Raw genomic sequence first — 22,660 nt, 5'->3', positions numbered from 1 at the left:
CACATCAGCTAGTTCATAGGCAAAATAATGTACTCTGCACCCTGCCCGTGGGTGGGACAGTGGAAAGTGGGACATTGTCTGTGCCTACTTGTTAGCAGAGCAGCCCAGCCTTTGCCTCTTTTTTTTTTCCTTCCAAATCTCCACATGACCATCCAACTGGGAAATCTAAAACACATCTGCAACTACAGACAGAAGTGAGTATACAACTTCCCAGGTATTGTGAGATGGTCAAGTAAACAAGAGAAGTTTAAAATGGAAGGTAAGCACCAAACTAACTAAATCCACCTCATTCAACAATTTCACTTCTGAGCACACAACCTAGAGAGCTGTTTATGCACAAGGAAAGTTGTGTTGTTTTGGATGGCTAATTCTTTCATGTTTTAGATATTTATTGCAGGATGTTAAGGATCCCTTGCCTCCTAGTAAAAATTTCCAGCAGCATCCCTCAGCCATCATGATGAACAAACTGAACATATACATTTTCAAATGCCCCTGAGAAAGACAGTTGCATACACCAGGTGTGAACTTTTTCCATTAAGGATTTCCATCATATTTACCCATGGAGATTCATAGCAGCATCATCAATTACGGTGAAAAATTAGAGAGACTAATTGTCCTCAATAATGGAATAAAATAGATACATTCAGCTGTATAACTTTAAGCAATTAAAATGAATAAGCTATCTGTATGTATCCATAACAATAATCCTTGAACAGATAATATTTTGTGGGAAAAAAACAAGGTTGTAAAACAGTTCCTATTAGATTGGCACAAAAGCAATTGTATTTTCTGCCATTAAAAGTAACGCTTGTTTTTGGGTATGGACTTACTTTTACTCACAAAGCCATAGCCAGCATCACTATCTGGAGGCTGAGAGAGTGCTTGTGGATCAACACTGAAGTAAATACAGCTTCAAGATACTTTGACAAAATTAGCTTTTTAAGCCAGTATGGGTCCTGTCTGAAGAATAGAAAGGCCTGTCACTATATTTTTTTGTAACCAAAAAAATACAAACTGTTTATATTTTTTGTATATAATGTTTTGAAATATTGTGGAATGGCTAAATTGAGCTAATTAATGTATGCATTACCTCAGGTACTTATTTTTGGTAGTAAGAACATTTATAATCTTCTCTCAACAATTAAAAAAATAGTTTATTGTTATTAACCACAGTCATCATGTTGTACAATAAATCTTTTGAACTTATTCCTCCTATCTAACTGAAATTTTTTTATCATTTGATCAACATTTCCTCAATGACCCACCACTACCCTGGGAAACCAATATTCTATTCTCTGCTTTTATGAGTTCACCTCTTCTAGATTCCACGTATAAGTAGGATAATGTGGTATTAATCCTCATGCATAGCTTATTTCATATAACATAATGCCCTCCAGGTTCATCCATGTTGATACAAATGACAATATTTTCTTCTTTTTAAAGGCTGAATAGTATTCCACTGCATATATGTCATATTTTCTTTATCCATTCCTTTGTTGTGGGACAGAGGTTGATTCTGTATCTTAGCTATGCATATCATGCGGCAACAACATGGAAATACAGCTATCTCTTCATGATACTTATTTTATTTCCTTTTGGACATATACCCAAAAGTGAGATACTGGATTATATGGTAGTTCTATGTTGAATTTTTTGAGGAATCTCCATACTATTTTCCATAATGGCTGTTTTCAGTAACTTACATTCTCACCAACAGTGTGCAAATGTTTCCTTTTATGAACATCATCCTCAACACTTTTCATCCTGTTTATATCAGCCATCCTAACAGGTGTGAGGTAACATCTCCTTATAATTTTAATTTGCATTTTCCTGATGATTAGTGGTGTTGACCATTTAAAAAATATATCTGTTGGCTGCTTGTTGGTCGTCTTTTGAGAAATGTCTATTCAGGCCCTTTGCCTATTTTTAAAATCAGGTTTTTTTTTTTTGGTAATGAATGGTGTAAATTCCTTACATATTCTAGGTATTAACCCCTTATCAAGTGTGTGGTTTGGGCCAGGTGTGGTAGCTCATGCCTGTAATCCCAGCACTTTGGGAGGTCAAGATGGGAGGATCACTTGAGCCTAAGAGTTCAAGGCTGCAGTGAGCCATGATTGTATCACTGTACTCTAGATTGGATGACAGAGCAGATTGTGTCTCAAATTTTTTTAAAAAGGAAGAAAAATGGTTTTCAAACATTTTCATCTGTTCTATAGGTTGTTGCTTCATTCTATCAGTTGTGTAATTTACCATGCAGAAGTTTTTTAGTGTGATTCAATCCCATTTGTCAATTTTTGCTCTTGTTGCTTATGCTTTGGGGATATTAAAAAAAATTATTGCCCAGACCAAAATCATGGAGCTTTCTCCCTATGTTTTCTTCTCATTATTTTACAGATTCAAGTCTTACATGTAAGTCTTCAATCCATTTTGAGCAGATTTTTGTATATGGTGTGGAATAAGTGTTTCATATTCTTCTGCATGTGAATATCCATTTTCCCAACACAATTTATCGAAGAGATTGTCCTTTCCCATTGTGTATTCTTTGCATCTTTGTGAAAAATCTATTGACCATAAATGCATGAACTTGTTTCTGTGCTATCAATTATGTTGTTGGTGTATGTTTCTGTTTTTATGGCAGTGCCATGCTGTATTGATTGCTATAGATTCGTATGATATTTTGAAATCAGAGACTGCGATGCCTCCAACTTTGTTCTTTTCGCTCAAGATTGTTTTATTATTTGGGGTCATTTGTGGTTTGATATTTTATGATTGCTTTTTCTATTTCTGTGTAAAATGACTTTGGAATTCTGATAGGTTTGCATTAAATTTGTAGATTACTTTGGTCAATTTAATAATGCTCAAATGGGCATTTTAATAATATTAACCCTTCCAATCCATGGACACAGGATACATTTTTTCACTTATTTTCTGTGTTCTTTAATGTCTTTCATCAGTGTTTTATTTTTTTTTTGTGTACAAGTCTTTTATTTCCTTGGGTAAATGTATTCCTAAGTATTTTATTTTATTTTATAGCGACTGTAAATGGCTTGCTTTCTTGATTTTTTTTTTTCAGACAGTCATTGTTAGTGTATAGAAATGATCCTGATTTTTCTTTGTTGATTTTATTTTTTGCAGCTTTACTCAGGACATTTCTTACTTGTAACAGTTTTTTTTTCAGTAGTCTTTAAGGTTTTCAATATATAAGATCATGTTGTCTGCATCAGAGACAATTGAACTCCTTTCTTCCCGATTTTGATGTCTTTATTTCTTCCTCTTGGCCAATTGCTGTAGCTAGGACTTTCAGTACTGTGTTGAATAGAAATGACGAGATTAAGTATCCTTATCTTGTCTTGCTCTTAGAGGGAAAGCTTTCAACTTTTCACCATTTAGTATAATGATATCTGTGACTATTATGTTAAGTGAAGTAAGTCAGGCACAGAAAGATACATAGCATATGTTCTCACTCATATGTAGGAGCTAAAAAAAAAAAAAACTTGATCTCTTATAGGTAATGAGAAGCATGGAGTAGAGATAAGAATGGTGGTCACCAGCAGCTAAGAAGTATAGGGGGCAGAGGGGACAAAGTTGGTTAATGAGTACAAAATACAGTTAAATTGAAGGAATAAGTTCTACCATTTGATAACACAGTAGGGTGACTATAGTTAACTAAATTTAGAGTATAGTTCGAAACAGATAGAAGATTTAGAATACTCCCATCATAAAAAAATAATAAATATTTGAGGTGATGGTATCCCAATTACCCTGATTTAATTATTACACATTGCATGTATCAAAAATGCATGTACCTGATAAATATGTACAAATATTATCTATCAATTAAAAAGAAAGATTTCAAATAGACAAGATAATGTTACACTTCAACAAACTAGAAAAAGAAGAACAAACTAAACCCAGAGGAAGTAGAGAAACAACAGGGATCAGAGCAGAAATAAATGATATAGAGACTAGAAAAAGCAGAAAAGATCCAGGAAACTAATCATTTGGCTTTTTGCAAAGATAAATAAAATTGAAAAGCTTTATGTAGACTAACAGAGAAAAGGAAAAAAAAGACTCAAATAAAATAATAAATGAAAGAGAGAACAAGTCATACCACAGGAATGCAAAAGATTATGAGACAAGTATCCACAATTATATGCAAAACGTGAAATATCCTGTAAAAAATATGTTAATCCCTAGACACATACAAACTATGAAGACTTTTAGAAAATCTAAACAGACTAATGATGAGTAAGGAGGTTGAATCAGTAACTAAAAGTCTCCCATCAAAAAAAAAAAAAAAAAAAAAGCCCAGGACCAGATGGCTCCACTGTTGAATTCTACCAAATATGTTTTAAAATGCTCATACTTAAAGTCCTTCAAAAAAATTGAAGATGACAGAATACTTCCAAATCCATTTTACATGGCCAGAGTTGTACCCTGATTCCAGAGCCAGACAAGAACACTATACAAAAAGAAAACCACAAGCACTGATGAACATAGATGCAAAAATCCTCAACAAGATACTAGCAAACTGAATTCAGGAGTGCATTAAAAGGATCATTCACCATGATCAACTAAGATTTATTCCACGATGTAAAGATGGCTCAACATAAACAAATCTATAAATGGGAAACACTGTATTAACAGAATAAAGGACAAAAATCATATGATCATCTCAATAGATGCAGAAAAAGCAATTGACAAAATTCATCGCCCTTTATGATAAAAATGCATACAAATTAGGTATAGAAGAAATGTTCTCATCACTGTTTTCTTTGTTATTTTTTGGCAGGTCTATTGACTTCAAAATGACTAGTCTAGAATTTACAAGGTATCACAGAGCTTAACAGTATTGGTACATACCAAATATGATAATATTTGCACAGTACACTGTGGTAATTTGATGAGGCTGTTTGAGGTTAGAGGTGACTAGCCCATGGGCTTTGGCTGCCTCTAGGCCTGTTCTAGCCTCCACAGGGGATGAAAGAATCAATACCACAAGCAATGTTAACCCATTGGATGCCCAATCTTTGGCAAGATCTATATTAACAAAGATCAATAATGAACAAAGATCACAGTGGTCTCACAGCTTATTCTGCCAAATCAGACTATTTGTTAAAGGAGTTGTGTTTTAGAGACTAATGTGACCAATATTTCCAAATCAAATAAAATAAATACATATAGAAGAAATATTCCACAAAGGTCATCCCCGGCCAGGCATGGTGGCTCCTAGCACTTTGGGAGGCTGAGGTGGGTGGATCACCTGCGGTCAGGAGTTCTAGAACAGCCTGGCCAACATGGTGAAACCCCATCTCTACTAAAAAAATACAAAAAAAAATTAGCCAGGTGTGGTGGCACATGCCTGTAATCCCAGGTACTTGGGAGGCTGAGGCAGGAGAATTGCTTGAACCCAGGAGGCGGCGAGCAAGACTCCATCTCAAACACACACACACACACACACACAAACACACAAAGGTCATCCCATGTAAAATCCACTTTTGGATAGGCAGCTACTACCTGCAAGCTAAGCGAAGTGCTTGGTACACCTAAATTTCTGTTGATGTTAATGGAGTTCTGATTTCATTGTTATAGGTCCCATACTGACTGCCTTTTAAATCCATAGGTTCAAGTCAGAGTCTTCATTATGAAATGATGGGAAGGACAGAGAATAAAAGATTTCTGACTACAGAGTATTCACATTAAAGAGTTTTGCCCTTAAAAAGAGGGCTAGGGCCCTCTGGTGAGCAAATACAAACCATCAGGCTGTTCCTGAATCCAGAGCATTCTCCCCAAAACCATGAAGACAGTCCTAGTCTCATCAATCACTGTAAAACCAAATCATCTTGTTAGAGAGTAACATACAAATTAAATTTTACCTGCAGGATGTGTTTAAAAAACTGTTACAAATTCTACCAAGCCTGTTATAAAGCAAAAAATAAAAATAAAAAAAGAAGGGAGAAGATGAGGAGCAGGAGAGGGGGAGAAGATGAGGAGCAGGAGAGGGGGAAAAGGGAGAACGGGAGGAACACAAGCTACAACTTATTTTTCTGCTCTGCAAGGAAATTAGAAAACCCTTGTGGATACAATGCCTTTTTGCCCTTTGAGCTAATCACAGGTTCCTGGAAATTTCTTCTTTTTTGGGGATGCGAGTATCTTTCCTTTTCTTCTTAGAAGGAGTAATGCCCCTCCCATCTTCAGGTTGTTTGGAGTTGGTGTGCTTATATTGCACCCTCTGCCTCACCTGATCCCTCCGCTATTCGCTGAACCTTAAGCCCCGGGAAAGAGATGGCCACTGAAGCAGTGCAAATGTTGGAACTCAGAGGCAATATTGCTCCCATCATTGCTTGATCCCTTCTTTCTTCCCAAAGCTCTATTTTAGTGCCTCCTGCTCACGAGTCAAATGTTTTCTGCCTCTGAACCACATCATGCACCTGCCTGAAGCACTGCTTAGATTTTTCTCTCTGGGGTACAGTTTGTGTGAAGCCCACTGAGTTGAAAGTCCTTCAGCATTTGCTCTTTCCGACACCTGGGAGGCAGAGCCGCAGCAGACCATTTTGTATTCTAGCTGCTAAATGTTAGAAAGTCAGATGGAGACAGAAAGTTCAAGGCCTGGACACATTAAGCTTTGGTATCACAGTGCTGCACACTTCGCCTATCATTTGTGAGGCAGGAACGCTGGCTTTAGAAACATTTTACATTTAGGACATAAGAACAGCCAAATCTTCTAAGTTTTCAATTTTATTCATTCACCAGACCAAAATCATAAACTCTGTCACCAAAAAAAAAAAAAAAAAAAAAAAATCACTCATTCTGAAGCTGTCCAAGTGAAAGGGCAGTTTTGTTATGTTTACAAGGAGACTGAACATGGATTCATTCTGCTACTAGAATATGAATGTGAGCAAAAGGGTGTGGGATAGTATGTCCAGTTCGTTGTTTTGTGAAAAGGCTACAGGGATGATAACACCAGTGGGAATTCAGCCCTGATACGGTAAAACATTTATCCTGAAATCCAAAATGTAGAAACTCAAATAACAAGATTTTTCTCCAAGCCTCATAAAATGGTAATTCAGGGAGAAATACCCTGACCTGCTGGAAAGAGACTAGGCTTTAGATTACCATGGAGTGGAGAACTGGAGATCAATACAGGCTCAGCTACTTTCTAGCTGTAGAAACTTGGGGACTTATTTCACTCTCTCTGAGCTTAAGTTTCCTTAGCAGCAACATGTGGCTAATTCCACCTGACCTTCATGACTATTGAGAAATCCATTAAGTATATACTATGTGTACCTAACTATGACCTTAAGCACCAAACATTTCTTAATAATATGTCTTATGAAAATCAAACAGTGTTTTCTCCTGATGATGTAGTGCTTGGTGTCCTGAATGCATTAACAAAATCCAAAGCCTTCCTGAAAGCCAGATCTTTGCAAATCTTGATATACTAAATGTGTTCTTGCTTAATTCATTTATCATTTATTTACTTAATATAAACTTGATTGCTCCCAGGTTTTCAGCATCTAGCTGAGAACAGTTTAGCGGATGATCAATCCGCTCAATCTATACATTACTTCAAGTATTTCAAAAATGTATGGCAAGATTTTTGAGAAGTTGAAAAAACCAACATAAAGGTTCTCTTTTAGTAAAAATTACAATCATGGATATAGCTTATAGAATTTTGAGTCTGATCATTTTTAAGCCAAAATCACATATTTTGAGATAATTTTAATACTTTAAAGAGAATATATTAAGAATTAAAATTTGCTGAAATATTCTATGAGCATAAAGGGAATTTAGACAGGTTTTCTATAATGATTGGATGAAAAAATGACTCTACCCTCCAGTGGGTGGAGCCCTGAGGAACAGCTCAGCTCCAGGCAATTAGGCACTTACAGACTGAAATGGAAACTTTGGAAACTCATTAATTTTTATTAGTAAAACCAAAGGGATATTTCACAATAAAATGGTAGGCTGCTGCAGCCTCACAGCCAGAAAGTTTTAAGGCTTAGCTCTAAATTCCTTGACATCACAGGAACTTTGCCAGTCTTACTTTCAAGGTAAACATTTCAGAACCCTCAGCTCTAGTTACAATCTCCCATTAGTAAAAGGCCATCTTCTCTAAGAGTCTTTTAAACTATGTATTTTTAACTACGCATTCTGCTCTGACATTACGTCTTTGCGATTCATATTTCCCATTCAGTCAATCTGTCCGAGGGGCCCCTACTCCCAGATCAGCCAAAGTTTCTAAAATTATCCGTCTCTCTCAGGAAAGGTTGGGTACAGAACCACTTATCTGCCAGTGCATGTTTGTGTGGAACCTGTATTAATTGCCCAAGGGAGCTCCATTGAACCCTTTAGAGTTGTAAATTTTATGCTTACAAGAATTTCCTTCTCCTCCCTAATTGTACATGCTAGCTCACCTCTTCTTTCTTACTGCCAACACTGATGTCTTAGCTTTGACTCTATTTAGAGGTGGAAGATAATGGCATGGAATAAATTCAATTCTTGTCTCAGTTTTCCTAACACATTAAGTCTGTCACCCCATTTTAGTGTGTGTTCAATCAGAATCTCTTAGGTCTCCATTTCTAATTGTTTGGGCAATGTATCCTCTACTGCCTTCTACCCTTAGGTTATTGAAGGAATGGAAACTTTCTCTCCCCTGAGATCTGGGGCAGCATTGTAATGATGGACAATGAAATTTGTGAGGACAGCCCAGAGTTGAACAATTTATGTGAGATAAAAATAGAGAACTCTGTAGTGTTTCTTTATCTGACAGAGAGGAGCAATCATTATTAATAAAGTTTACTTGTATTAATTATTCAAGGCTTTAATGAAACATTAGAAACTTAGAGAGACATAATACTGTGGATTATACAGCTGGCCTTGGAGCCAATTGAGTAAGCTTTATAGTAAATGTAAGCCCATGTGCTAGCTGAATAACCTCTATATAAACCTCTTTTTTCTTCATTTATAATATGGGGATAATAATTCCTATTAAACCTTGTTTCAGTGTTGCTGTGGGAATCAAATGAAAATGCATTAAAATGTGAATTGAAATGTGAAAAGCATAACCAAATGGCAATTCAATAATACTATTAGATCCTGAAATTTGTCATGTTAAAAGAGGAATATGTATCACCAGAAAGAGCAGCTTTCCTTTAGAAAAGTTAATTACTCTTCAATCAGATAGAGACTTACACATTGTGGATGAGCAAGAAAGATGCATTGAATTGAAATCCATGGCAGTGGTAAATAAATTCAAAACTCATTTAATAGTTATATGAACAGGAGAGAGTGGTTTGGCTTCTCAAAGTCTGAGTTTTTTTTTTTTTTCATAAAATTAAGATTACTTGAGTATGTACTTTATAAAATTGTGAGAACTAAGTGAATTTTATAGAATGAATGTTTGTGGCCTCCCCCACCAAATTCACATATTGAAAGCTAATCCCCATGGTGATATTAGAAGGTGGGGTCTTTGGAAGGTGATTAGGTCATGATAGTGGAGTCTTCATCAGTTAGCTTAGTGCCCTTATAAAAGAGGTCCCAAGGAGCTTGTTCACCCCTTCTGCCATGTGAGGGCACATAGAAGTTGCCATCTGTGAGCAATGGGCTCTCATCAAACACTAAATCTGTTAGTGCCTTGATCTCCGACTTCCTAGCTTCCAGAACTAGCTTCCAGAGCAATAAATTCCTATTGTTTATAAGTTATCCACTCTGAGGTACTTTTTTGTAGCAGCCTGAACAGACCAAGGCAGTGAACTAACACATGCTTGACACAGTGCCTGACACATAGTACTCAAATAATAATTTGAAATAATGCCAATTTGGCCACAGGAAGGAGATCATATAATTCAAAATACTTCACTGAAAAGAAAACATATTAAACCTTCAAACATGATTAAATTGCTTATTGGTTTGAAGCATGGTTAAAACAATTAGCTCCATGATTGTTGTGATTCAGTGCACTTTTTTTCCTTCCTCTAGCCAATAAAGTCATTAAATGGATAATTATTTCCCCAATGCACTTACTTTTATGTGTTTGTGTCAGACATCGAAAGTATAAAATTTAATAAAATTTGCCTCCTAATGTGGGATAATTAAAGGTTTCAATGTAATTATAGTATCTGAACTAAGCATCTTATTTTTTTGTTCTTAATATCAGTTTTTAAAATTGAGATACAATTCATATAAGATAGTGGGTTGAACAGTGTATCTCCAAAATTCATGTCCACTTGAATCTCAGAATGTGACCTTATTTGGAAATAATCATTTGCGTATTTAAATAAATACGTGAAGATAAAATTATCCTGTATTTAGAGTGGGTCCTAAGTCCAGTGACTGGTATCTTTTTAACAGAAAGGAGAAGGATGTTTGTTTGATGAACACAGCGACACACAGTGGTGATACCGTATGAAAATGGAAGCAGAGATTGGTGTCATGCTGCCACAAGATATGGAAAATCAGGAGTCACCATAAGATGAAAGAGGCAAAGAAGGATTCTCCTATACTTTCAGAGCAAGTAAGGCCCTGACAACACTATGATTTTGACCTTCTGGACTTCAGAACTGTAGGAAAATGAATTTGTTATCTTAAGCCACCAAGTTGTGGTAAAAAGTTATGGCAACCCTAAAAAACTAATACCTATTTTAGTACTGGGAAATGGGTTGCTGCTATAACAAATACCCACAAATATGTAAGTGGCTTTGGGATTGGGAAATAGATAGAAACTGGGAGCATTTTTGGATGCATGATGAAAATAGCCTAGATTGCACTGAAGAGAATGTTGACAGAAACATAGATAATATAGGCAATACTGGTGAAGGCTCAGATGGGAATGAGGATTATGGTAGGGAAAGCTGTTGTCTTAGAGAAAACACATATCATTGTAAACAAAATCATAGAAATATAAAGGTTAAAGGTATTTCTGTTGAGGTCAGATAGAAATGAGAAACATGTTATTGGACACTGGAGGAAAGGAGATTCTTATTATAAAGAGAGAGAAAACTTGGCTTAATTACATTTTACAGTTGGGTGGAAAGCAGAACTTGTAAGTGATAAAATTGTATATATAGCTGAGGAGATTTCCAAGCAAGGTGTGGTCTGATTTCTCCTTTCTGTTTAGAGTAAAATGTGAAAAGGAAGAGATAAATTGAGGAAGGAACTGATAAGCAAAAAGGAACCATCAATTTGAGACTTGTGAGTTCCTTGGTCTATCCAGATTTCAAAGGATGCTAAATTAGGAAATGTACTGTTGAGAAAGCATACTCTGGGGAGAATGCCAAGAATGTGGCTGGACAGCTGTCTTAGTCTGTTTTCTGCTGCTATAACAGAATACCACAGACTGGGTAAGTTATAAAGAACAGAACTTTATTTGGCTTATAATTCTGAAGGCTGGGAAGCTCGGGAGCATGGTACCAGCATCTGGTGAGGGTCATCCTATGGCAGAAGGAAAAAGGCAGAAGCTTGCATGCTAAACAGAGAAAAACAAAATGGGACCTGAAATATTCTTTTTGTAGAGAGTCTACCCCCTGCAATAATTAACCCCCTTCTGAGACAAAGGCATCAATCCTTTCCTGAGAGTAGAACCCCCATGGCCTAATCACCTCTTAAAGGAACCATCTCTCTTAATACTACTATAAAGACAATTATCTTTTCAACACATGAACTTTTGGAAGACAGACCCAAACCATAGCAACAGCTTTTTGTTGAAAGATTAGTTGTATCACTCATGGATCTGATCAACTATTTTAGCAGAAAGCAGAAATACAGATGGGATTATTCAGAAAGGATCACTGGAAAACCATTTTGTTGAATGGTGTTTATCCTTTTAACATATACAAGAGGATCAGTTATTGAGAACATTATCCTGGGGGAAGCAGGAACACAAGGTACACCTGGACTGACAGAGATAAAATAACAAATGAAGGTAATTCGACTTTCAAAATTCTATAGGTAGAAAGCAGGCTGATAAAACTACTCAGCTGCCACATATCTTTGGAATCAGGTCTCCTTTTTCAAGAAAAAGGGCTCAGAGAATGAGGCTGCCACCACCACAGATTTAGAGGAGAGAGCATTAAGCCATAGAGGATTATTTTCAGGCTCTGAAATGTAATAAAATTTGCTCTGCTAGGTTTCAGTCTTGCTTGGAACCAGTGACCCTTACTACTTCCAATATCTCCCTTTTGGAGTGGAAATGTCTATCATATAACCATCCAACCGTTGTATTTTGGAAGCAGAAAAGTTGTTTTCTAATTTCAAGAATTGGAGATAGAGAGGGATTTTATCCCAAGATGGATCATACACAAAGTAGAACCCATACCTGATTTAGATGAATTAGGCGATGAGATTTGGAAATTAGTTAGCAGATGATGTTATATCAGATTTAGCAGTTAGAGTTGATGCTGGAATTAGTTAAGACTATTCAGGATATTGAGACAGGGTGAATGTGGCTTGCATATAGAAAAGTAAGGAATTTGAGGAAGACAGAGGGTAACTTAGAGTGAGTTGAATAACGTCTCCCCAAAATTCGTGTTCATCCAGAATCTCAGGATGTAACTTTATTTGGAAATAGGATATTTACAGATTTAGGTAAGAATCTCATGATTAACTATTCTAGATTATGGTGCACTCTAACTTCTGGTTTTGAATTTCTGGATTTAAGAACTGTGAGAAAATAAATTTCTGTTGTTTTAAGCCACCAAGTTGTATTAAGTCATGATATGGTTTGGCTGTGTCCTCACCCAAAAATCATCTTGAATTCTAACTCCCACAATTCCCACATGTTAAGGGAGAAACCCAGTGGGAGGTGATTGAATTATGGGGGCAGGTCTTTCCTATGCTGTTCTCATGATGATGAATGAGTCTCACAAGATCTGATGGTTTTAAAAATGGGAGTTTCCCTGCACAAGCTCTCTTTTTGCCTGTTGCCATTCATATAAGATGTGACTTGCTCCTCCTTGCCTTCCACCGTGATTGTGAGGCTTCCCCAGCCGCGTGAAACTGTAAGTCCATGAAACCTTTTTCTCTTGCAAATTACCAGTCTCAGATATATCTTTATCAGCAGTGTGAAAATGTACTAATACAATAAATTGGTACTGAGAGTTGGGTGCTGTTGGAAAGATATCCAAAAATGTGGAAGCAATTTTGGAACTGGATAACAGGAAAAGGTTGGAATGGTTTGGAGGGCTCAGAAGACAGGAAAATATAGGAAAGTTTGGAACTTCCTAGAGACTCGTTGAATGGCTTTGACAAAAATGATGAGAGTGATATGAACTATAAAGCCCAGACTGAGGAGGTCCTAGATGGAGATCTGGAACTTGTTGGGAAGTAGAACAAAGGTGACTCTTACGTTTTAGCAAAGAGACTGGTGGCATTTGTCCCTGCCTTAGACATTTGTGGAACTTTGAACTTGTGAGAGATAATTTAGGGTATCTGGTGAAGAAATTTATAAGTAGCAAAGCATTCAAGAAGTGACTTGGGCGTTGTTAAAGACATTCAGTTTTATAAGGGAAGCAGAGCATAAAAATTTGAAAAATGTGCAGCCCAAAAATGGGATAAAAAAGAAAATCTCATTTTCTAAGGAGAAATTCAAGCCAGCTGCAGAAATTTGCATAAATAATGAGGAGCCAAATGTTAATCTCCAAGACAATGGGGAAAATGTCCCCAGGGCATGTCAGAGGTCTCACAGCAGCCCCTCCCATCACAGGCCCAAGGGCACAGGAGGAAAAAATAGTTTTGTAGGCCAGGCCCAGAGTCCCCATGCTGTGTGCAGCCTAGAGACTTGGTGCCCTATGTCCCAGCTGCTCCAGTTGTGGCTGAAAGGGGCTAACATAGAGCTCAGGCCATGGCTTCAGAGGGTATAAGCCCCAAGCCTTGGCAGCTTCCACATTGTGTTGAGCCTGTGAGTCCACAGAAGAATTGGGGTTTGGGAACCTCTGCCTAGATTTCAGAAGATGTATGGAAACACCTGGATGCCCAGGAAGAAGTTTGCTTCAAGGGTGGGGCCCTCATGGAGAACCTCTGCTAGGAGGGAAATGTGGGGTTGGAGCCACCACACAGAGTCCCTACTGGGGCACCACCTAGTGGAACTGTGAGAAGAGGGCCAGTGTCCTCCAGACCCCAGAATTGTAGATCCACTGACAGCTTGCACCATTTATCTGGAAAAGCTGCAGATACTCAACACCAGCCCACGAAAGCAGCTGGGTGGGAGGCTGCACCCTGCAAAGCCACAGGGGCAGAACTGTCCAAGATCATGGGAACTCACCTCTTGCAAAAGCATGACCTGGATGTGAGACAGAGTCAAAGGAGATCATTTTGGAGCTTTAAGGTTTGACTGCCTGCTGGATTTTGGACATTTGTGGGGCCTATAGCCCCTTTGTTTTGGCCAATTTCTCCCATTTGGAATGGCTGTATTTACTCAATGCCCATACCCCCAGTGTATCTAGGAAGTAACTAACTTACTTTTGATTTTACAGGCTCATAGGAGAAAGGGACTTGCCTTGTCTCAGATGAGACATTGCACTGTGGACTGTTGAGTTAATGCTGAAATGAGTTAAGACTTTTGGGGACTATTGGGAAGGTGTGATTTGTTTTGAAATGCAAGAACATGAGATTTGGGAGGGGCTGAGGCAGAATGATATGGTTTGGCTGTGTCCCCCCCCAAATCTCACCTTGAATTGTAACTCCCACAATCCCCACATGTCATGGGATGACCCTGGTGATTGAATTATGGGGGCGGGTCTTTCCTGTGTTGTTCTTGTGATAGTGAATGAGTCTCATGAGATCTGATGGTTTTAAAAATGGGTGTTTCCCTGCACAAGCTCTCTTTTGGCCTGCTGCCATCCATGTAAGATGTGACTTACTCCTTCTTGCCTTCTGCCATGATTGTGAGGCTTCCCTAGCCACATAGAACTGTAAGTGTACTCTTTCTCTCATAAATTGCCCAGTCTAAGGTATGTCTCTATCAGCAGTGTGAAAACAGACTAATACAATTAGTTATGGCACCTCTAGGAAACAAATACATATTCCAAAATATTTACCCTTTTGAAGTGTACAATTCAGATGGTTTTGGTATATTCATGCACAAACATGTGCACTAATTCCAAAATGTCTTCATCACACCTCCCATCAACACACACACACACACACACACACAAGTATTCTACCTTTGCTCTTCTTAAATTTATTTTCACAATTCTGTGTTCCTTGAATTTCCATGCGAATATTAGGAACAGTTTGTCAGTTTTTGCAAAAAGAAGGTATTTGATATTTTGATGCAGTTTAAATTGAGTCTGCAGATTAATTTGGGGAGCATTGTTATTTGAACAATATTAAATCTTTTAATTCATGAGGATGGGCTTCCTTTTTTTTTCATTTAGTTATTAATTTCCTTTAATGACATTTTGTGCCTTTCAGTTTAACAGTTTTGGATTTCATTTAAAAATTAATTTCTAATTATTGTATTTATTTATTTTGAAACTGAGTTTCACTCTTGTCATCCAGGCTGGAGTGCTGTGGCACAATTTTGGCTCACTGCAACCTGTGCCTCCTGGGTTCAAGTGATTCTCCCCACTCAGCCTCCCTAGTGGCTGGGATTACAGTCACACGCCACCATGCCCAGCTAATTTTTGTATCTTTAGTAGAGATGGGGATTCACCATGTTGGCCAGTCTGGTCTCAATCTCCTGACCTCAAATGATCTCCCCACTTTGGTCTCCCTAAGTGCTGGGATTACAGGTGTGGGCCACCATGCCCGACCTATTGTATTTATTTTACTATTATAAAAGTTGCTATTTCAAATGGTATTGTTTTCTTAATTTCATTTTTGGCATGTTTTTTGCTAGTGTATAGATATGAAATATATTTTTGTATCTTACAACCTCTCTAAACTTTTTAACCTCTAATAGACTTTTGTTGTTTTCTTTGGATTTTCTTTAAGTAAGTTCACAGTCTGCAAACAGAGAGAGTTTTGGTTCTTCTTTCCAAATATGGGTGTCATTATCTTGTTCTTTATTTCAAGGCAAAGCTTTCAATCTTTCACCATTAGCTACAAGGTTAGATATGAGATTTGTGTGGATGCCCTTGCTTAGCTTTAGACATTTTTTTTTCTAGCTTTTTGAGTGCTTTTATCATAAAAGGATAAGTTTTATCAATTTTTTTCTGCATCTATTGGTCATTTTTTCCTTTATAAGTACAGTACATTTCATCGATAGGTTTTTATGTGTTAAACCTTCCATTCCTGGGATAAATTCTACTTGGCCAAAGTACAAAATCACTTTTATATATTCCTAAATTCAGCTTATTACTTTCTTGAGAATTTTGTGTATATATCATAAGAGATATTGGCCTATAGTTTTTTTCTTCTATTCTTGTGATGTCTTTGTCTAGTTTCAGTATTAGCATAATAATGGCTACATAAGATGAGTTGGAAAATGCCCCATAATTTTCCATTTTTTGAAAAATTTTGTTAAGGATTGATATTAATTGCTTTTTAAACATTGGATAGAATTCACAGATGATATCATCTGATTCTTGGTTTCCCTTTGTGGAAAATGTTTGACTATTAATTCAATCTATTTTTATATAGGTCTATTCAGATTGTTTACTTCTTGGGTTGGTTGAGCAGTTTGTATCTTTCTAGAAATTTGTCCATTTTACATGGGTTATATATTTTGTTGACCCTTTTATCTGAATATTTGTCTTTGTTTCTATCAGCAATTTTTGTCTTATATAGTAACTATATTTTACTTACAATTGTGTACTGTGTGTTTTTCTATCCTTTTACATTCAGTCTTCCGTGTCTTTGAGTCTAAAGTGTGTTTTGTGTAAACCACATAATTAAATTATACTTTTAAAAATATCAATTCTGCCTACTTTGCTTTTTGGAGCATTTAATCCATTTTGATCTAATATAATTACTGATAAGGTATGATTTACAGATACTGTTTTGCTATTTTTCTATATGTTTATCTTATACCTTGTTATCCTGTTTTTTCGTTATCACCTTCTTTCAAAGGTTTTTTTTTTTTTTCCAGTGTAGTATTTTAATTTTGTTATTGCTTATCTTAGTATGTTATTTTCTTAGAAATAACCTAGGGATTAAAATAACATCTTTTATTATAACAATCTAGTTTAAGTTTATACCAAATTAATTCCAACAGTATACAAAAACTTTGCTCTTATATAACATCATTACTTAATTCCATTTTCCTTTTATCATCACACAATTTAAATCTTTGTCTTTTAATCTTAGAAACAAATTTTTTAAGTTATTGCTTTTTTCAGTCGCCTTTTAAATAAGATAGAAACACGCACACAGTGTTGCAAACAAAAAAGCACTTATACTTTCTTTAAATTTACAGATGTTGTTACCTGTTTGGTGCTATTCATTCATGTGCATGCAAGTTATTGTCTCATGTCTTTTTCTTTCAGCCTGAACATTCCCTTTATCATTTCTTTTGGGGAAGGTATGCTAACGAATAGTTCTTTGAGTTTTGATTTTCTGGGAATGTCTAAATTTTTCCTTCATTGTTGAATAGATTCGCTGAACATTAAATTCTTGGCTGACAATATTCTTTATTTTAGCACCTTGAATATGCCATCCCAGTGCCTGTCTCCAGGGTTTCTGTTGAGAAATAAGCTAGTAATCTTACTGAAAATGACCCATATATAATAGATTGCCTAACTCTTGCCGATTTGAAGATTTGAATTTGTCATCGTCTTTTTTTTTTGGGGGGGGGGGGAGGGCAGGGGACAGAGTCTCACTCTGTCGCCCAGGCTGGAGTGCAGTGGCACGATCTCGGCTCACTGCAAGCTCCACCTCCTGGGTTCACGCCATTCTCCTGCCTCAGCCTCCCGAGTAGCTGGGACTACAGGCACCCACCACTACGCCCAGCTAATTTTTTGTATTTTTAGTAGAGACGGGGTTTCATCGTGTTAGGATGATCTCGATCTCCTGACCTCGTGATCTGCCTGCCTCGGCCTCCCAAAGTGCTGGGATTACAGGCGTGAGCCACCGCGCCCGGCCTGTCCTTGTCTTTTGACATTATAGTATGATGTGTCTGCATGCTGATTACATTTTGTATTCTGCTTAGGGCTTTTTGTGCTTCTTGGATCTGTAGATTAATGTTTTTAAATTAATTCTATGGAGTTTTCAACCATTTCTTCAAATATCCTTTTGGATTTTTATTCTCCTCTACTTCTGGATCTGCCATTCTAAGTATGTTGGTATACTTGAAGGTGACTCATAGGATTCTGAGGCTGTGTTTATTTTTATTCACTTTTTTTTCTTTCTCAAATGAGATACGTCCATTAACATACATTCAAGATCATTCTTTTTTTATTCTGCCATCTCAAATCTGCTATTGAGCCACTCCAGTGAAATTTTTGTTTAAGGTTATTAGATAATTCTGCTCCAGAATTTTTATGTGGTTTTAAAAAAGATCAATTTTATTGCTTGATTGTTATCCTCTATTTGGTGAGACAATTTTCAAATTTTTTAAATTATATTTAAAAAAATAATTGATTTAAAATTTCTGTTAACTCTATGACATGGGTTTTCTCAGGGACAGTTTCTATTCACGATTTTTCTTCCTGTGCATGGGCCATACTTTCTTATTTCTTTTTATTTTTGTTATTTTATGTTGAAAATTGGGCATTTTAGCTTCCCGAGTAGCTGGGACTATAGGCAGGAGTATGGCATGAACCCGGGAGGCAGAGCTTGCAGTGAGCGGAGACCACGCCACTGCACTCCAGCCTGGGCGACACAGCAAGACTCTATCTCAAAAAAAAAAAAAAAAAAAAAAAAAAAGAAAAAAAAGACAATTCGGTGTTTTAAGTAATAAACTTTTGCAACTTTGCAAATTGGATCCCTCTCCTCACCAAGGCTTGTTATTGTTGCTGTTTATTGTTGTTGCTATTGTTAGTTTTGTTTAACCATAAAAAAGGAAATCTTACCATTTCAACAACACAGATGAAGCGGGAGGTCATTATGTCAGTGAAATAAAGACAAATAGTGTCTCACTTATTTATATGAAATCTAAAAAAGTTGAACAAAAACAGAGTAGACGTAGCAAAACCTTGTCTCTACTAAAAATACAAAAATTAGCTGGGCATGGTGGCGTGTGCCTGTAATCCCAGCTCCCCATTAGGCTGAGGCAGGAGAATCGCTGGAACCCAGGGGGCAGAGGCTGCAGTGAGCCAAGATCGTGCCACTGCACTCCAGCCTGTCCAAGACTCCGTCTTAAAAAAAAAAAAAAAGAAAAAAAAATTTTTTTGTTTGTAGTTTTTGGTTTGTTTATTGAGTTTTCAAAACTAATTCTGTAAAATCACTAATCTTTATTATGTGTGACCAATTAAGTTTCTGCTCAGTTTAGTAGTCAAGAACAGACTGGACAAAGATTTTCATAAATACCTTGAACTTAAAGTCCTCTAGCTTTTGCTAATGGGTTCTATTTGTGTACTGGACTGTGTTTTTATGCATTCAGAGTGTTTACAGCTCTGTCTTAGCATTTATTTCTGGTTTGTAGAGAATCTCAAGATCAGCCACAGCTGAGCAATTAGGGTCTTTTAAGTTTTTTTCTGGGTACACACATTCCTGCAGATGCAGGTGGTCTTCTGGATTCCCAGGAGCAGAACAAAGCTTCCTATGGACATTTCATATTCCAAAATTTTCATTAATTTGTTTTTTGTTTAGTTTTTAATTGTCCCATTTGTTTTAACTGCTTCAGGAAGCTGGGATGTTAAATAGTTGTTGATTAACTGCCCACAAGGAGCAAGTTTTGAATCAGGACAACGAAAAAAAATCCCTGTCAGTGTCAGTTTCCAGGAAACCACAGGGTGGGTTTGTTAAGTTCCACTGTTTGGGAATGGCACTCTTTGTTATCTCCAAACTTGTTCTCTTCCTTCAGTGGCTGCTTGTTTACCGATTTTTATTTTTTATTGTATTTTATTTATTTCTTGAGACAGAGTCCTACTCCGGCACCCAGGCTGGAGTGCGGTGGTGCAATCTCGGCTCACTACAACCTCTGCCTCCCTGGTTCAAGCCATTCTCTTGCCTCAGCCTCTCGAGTAGTTGGAATTACAGGCACCTGCCACCGTGCCCAGCTAATTTTTTATTTTTAGTAGAGACGGGGTTTCACCATGTTGGCCAGGCTGGTCTTGAACTCCTGACTTCAGGCAATCCGCCCACCTCGGCCTCCCAAAGTGCTGGGATTACAGGTGTAAGCCACAACGCCCGGCTGTCTACTGATTTTCAAGGCTACAGTGATTGTGTGGTTATTGACTTTCAAGGCGTCTACAGAATGGAAAGAGGGTGTGAGTATGTTAAAATGTTGGAACACCTCACTGTTCTTACAGAGATTTGGTCCCTTTTTAAAATAAACCATCCTTGGATTGCTGCGTGGCCTGTTAATTCTGAGTACTGAAAAAGTTGATTTTGACTTTTTGCCATTGTTCTTATTGTTTTTATGAAGGAGTTTTTGGAGGTCCTTTTCTCATTCCATTGCTGCCAATGGATAGTTATTTTGTATTTGAGGCTGTTGTGTATCTGTTAAAATTTTGTGGTTGCAATTAACAGAAATTCAACCTGGCTTAAAAAGTAAGACAATGTTTAAGAGGGATTTGGAGGATTTTACAGAGTAAAAAGGATAGCTGAAGCACCATATCTTGCAAAGACACAAATACTGATGGTTACACAATGTAACCAGAAGAAATTCTCACAAACACTAGTAAGGAGGGGACTGGCCTAGGGAAATTTTTCTGAAAGCTGCATTTCAATTGCACTTTCAAAATATTGAAAGAAAATATATACATCATCTAAATAAACGAAAACGAAAGGCTGATGGAGATTTGAAAGGATCCAAATACCCCAAACAATCCTCTGGAAGCCAACCACTATCCATGTAACAGGAACTAATTGAAATTTTTCCCAGCATTCTGTGTCTGGGTATACTGACTCCAACAATTTATAATCTTTTTTATCCTCAAAATAAGACTTAAAGTTCTAAAATAAAACATTCAATTTCCCTACTATGGAAATAAGAACACTGGGGACTAATAATTTAAGGTTGAGACACCAAAAGAAAAAATAATGGGTTTCGGGTGAGAAAGAACAGTACATATATCCACTATATGACATAAATGTAGATTTACAAAGATTCCCAAGTCTAAGTAAAAACAACATCTCAATTTAAACATTTTCACAATGATCAAATTCTACTCTTTCTTTTTTTTTTTTTTTTTTTGAGACGGAGTCTTGCTCTGTCGCCCAGGCTGGAGTGCAGTGGCACAATCTCGGCTCACTGCAAGCTCCTCTTTCTTTTATTTTATTCATCATTCACACGAAAGCTAAATTGATCTTTAACAGAAACTTCCATCACTCTAATCACACATTTAAAATAATTCCGTAACTTCCCATTTTATTAGGACAAAGTCCTACATCATCTAGCGTCTATCTTCTTCACCATCCTTGTCCTTTTCTCACCTCTCCTTCTTCCTAATAGCATGGCTCTTTGGTTGAACCCATCTTGTTCCCACATCAAGCTTTCACATCTGCTATTTTCTCTTTCTGGAATGTTCACCTACACCCTCTTTTCAGGAGTCATGTTCTCCTTCTCTTACTAATTTTATTCAGCTTAAATATTAATCCATGAAAGGACAATATTTGATTACTTATATTTGTTTCTTTTCTCTCTGGACCCCATATTTTTCTTTCATATATTACATCTGTAATTTATTTGTTATGTGTTTATTTCATATCTTATCCACCATGGAAACAGATCCATTCTGTTTTGTTCACGATTACATACGCATGTTTGTGGCATGCCAAGCACATATGGACCAAATATTGCTTAATGAGATAAATTAATCTACTTGTATACCCAAACCTACACAAACATGAAACATGCTTTTTATAGAATGTTTAGAATCAATAAGACTGTATACCTAAATATATTGACAGAATTTTGTTGAAAATGAAACAGATGAAAATAGTATTAACTAAAAGTAAATTTTTGTACTTTTTCTGTTTTATGTGTTGTGACTACTCAGAAATTTAAAAAACAACATTGACAGAGTTGCATTCTGCGTTCGAATGAGATTTTCTTTCCTTGAAAGAAGCATCATTTCTGTATATTGTGCTTCCAGTGATGGTATAATTGTCTAATTGGTAATTCTTATTTTTGTTAATACCAAAGCAAATTTGCAAGACAAAAAGAATAGTCATATTATCTCATTTCATACTGGATTTCAGTCCAAAATTAGAAATTCTTCCAGCTCAGATTGAGGCTAGGATCCCACCATGATTATATCTTCTCTTTGTAATCCCTTCTATGTTTCTTCATTCACAGATATTCACAAATAAGTAGAAATCATTAAGCATTTGAGAAGAGAAAAAAAGATTTGAAAGAGAATGCCAACAATAAAGGAATTAAACAAATGACCCCTGAGGAAAACAGACAAATCAGTAAACAAAAGCAAATGCTTAAAAACATATTCATGAGGTATTGCTGGAGCCTAGGAGTTCTAGACTAGCTGGGGCATCGTAGTGAGACTCCATCGCTACAAAAGAAAAATTAGCCAGGCATGGTGGAGCACATCTGTAGTCCTAGCTCATCAGAAGCCTGAGGTGTGAGGACCACTTGAGCCCAGTAGGTCAAGGCTGCAAT

The 22,660-nt window shown here is 36.8% G+C and overlaps 1 long non-coding RNA gene across 3 annotated transcripts in view; it reads left to right on the top strand.

Annotated features, from left to right (window-relative positions):
- The window catches only part of LOC129057744 (uncharacterized), a 103,255-nt gene that overhangs the window by 2,005 nt on the left and 78,590 nt on the right, over nucleotides 1-22,660 (top strand). For 2 of the 3 annotated variants that reach the window (XR_008522490.2, XR_008522491.1), the window contains exons 2-3: nucleotides 10,354-10,516; nucleotides 11,120-11,342. This is a non-coding gene — a long non-coding RNA (uncharacterized LOC129057744). The remainder of the gene's footprint in view (nucleotides 1-10,353; nucleotides 10,517-11,119; nucleotides 11,343-22,660) is intronic. The other variant, XR_008522489.2, reaches the window with a different exon arrangement.

The sequence above is a fragment of the Pongo abelii genome, chromosome 12 (genome assembly GCF_028885655.2).
Source record: "Pongo abelii isolate AG06213 chromosome 12, NHGRI_mPonAbe1-v2.0_pri, whole genome shotgun sequence".
Classification (NCBI taxonomy): Eukaryota; Metazoa; Chordata; class Mammalia; order Primates; family Hominidae; genus Pongo; species Pongo abelii.
The sequence above is the reverse complement of the archived record's forward strand: the minus strand, read 5'-3'. Positions and strand labels throughout refer to the sequence as shown.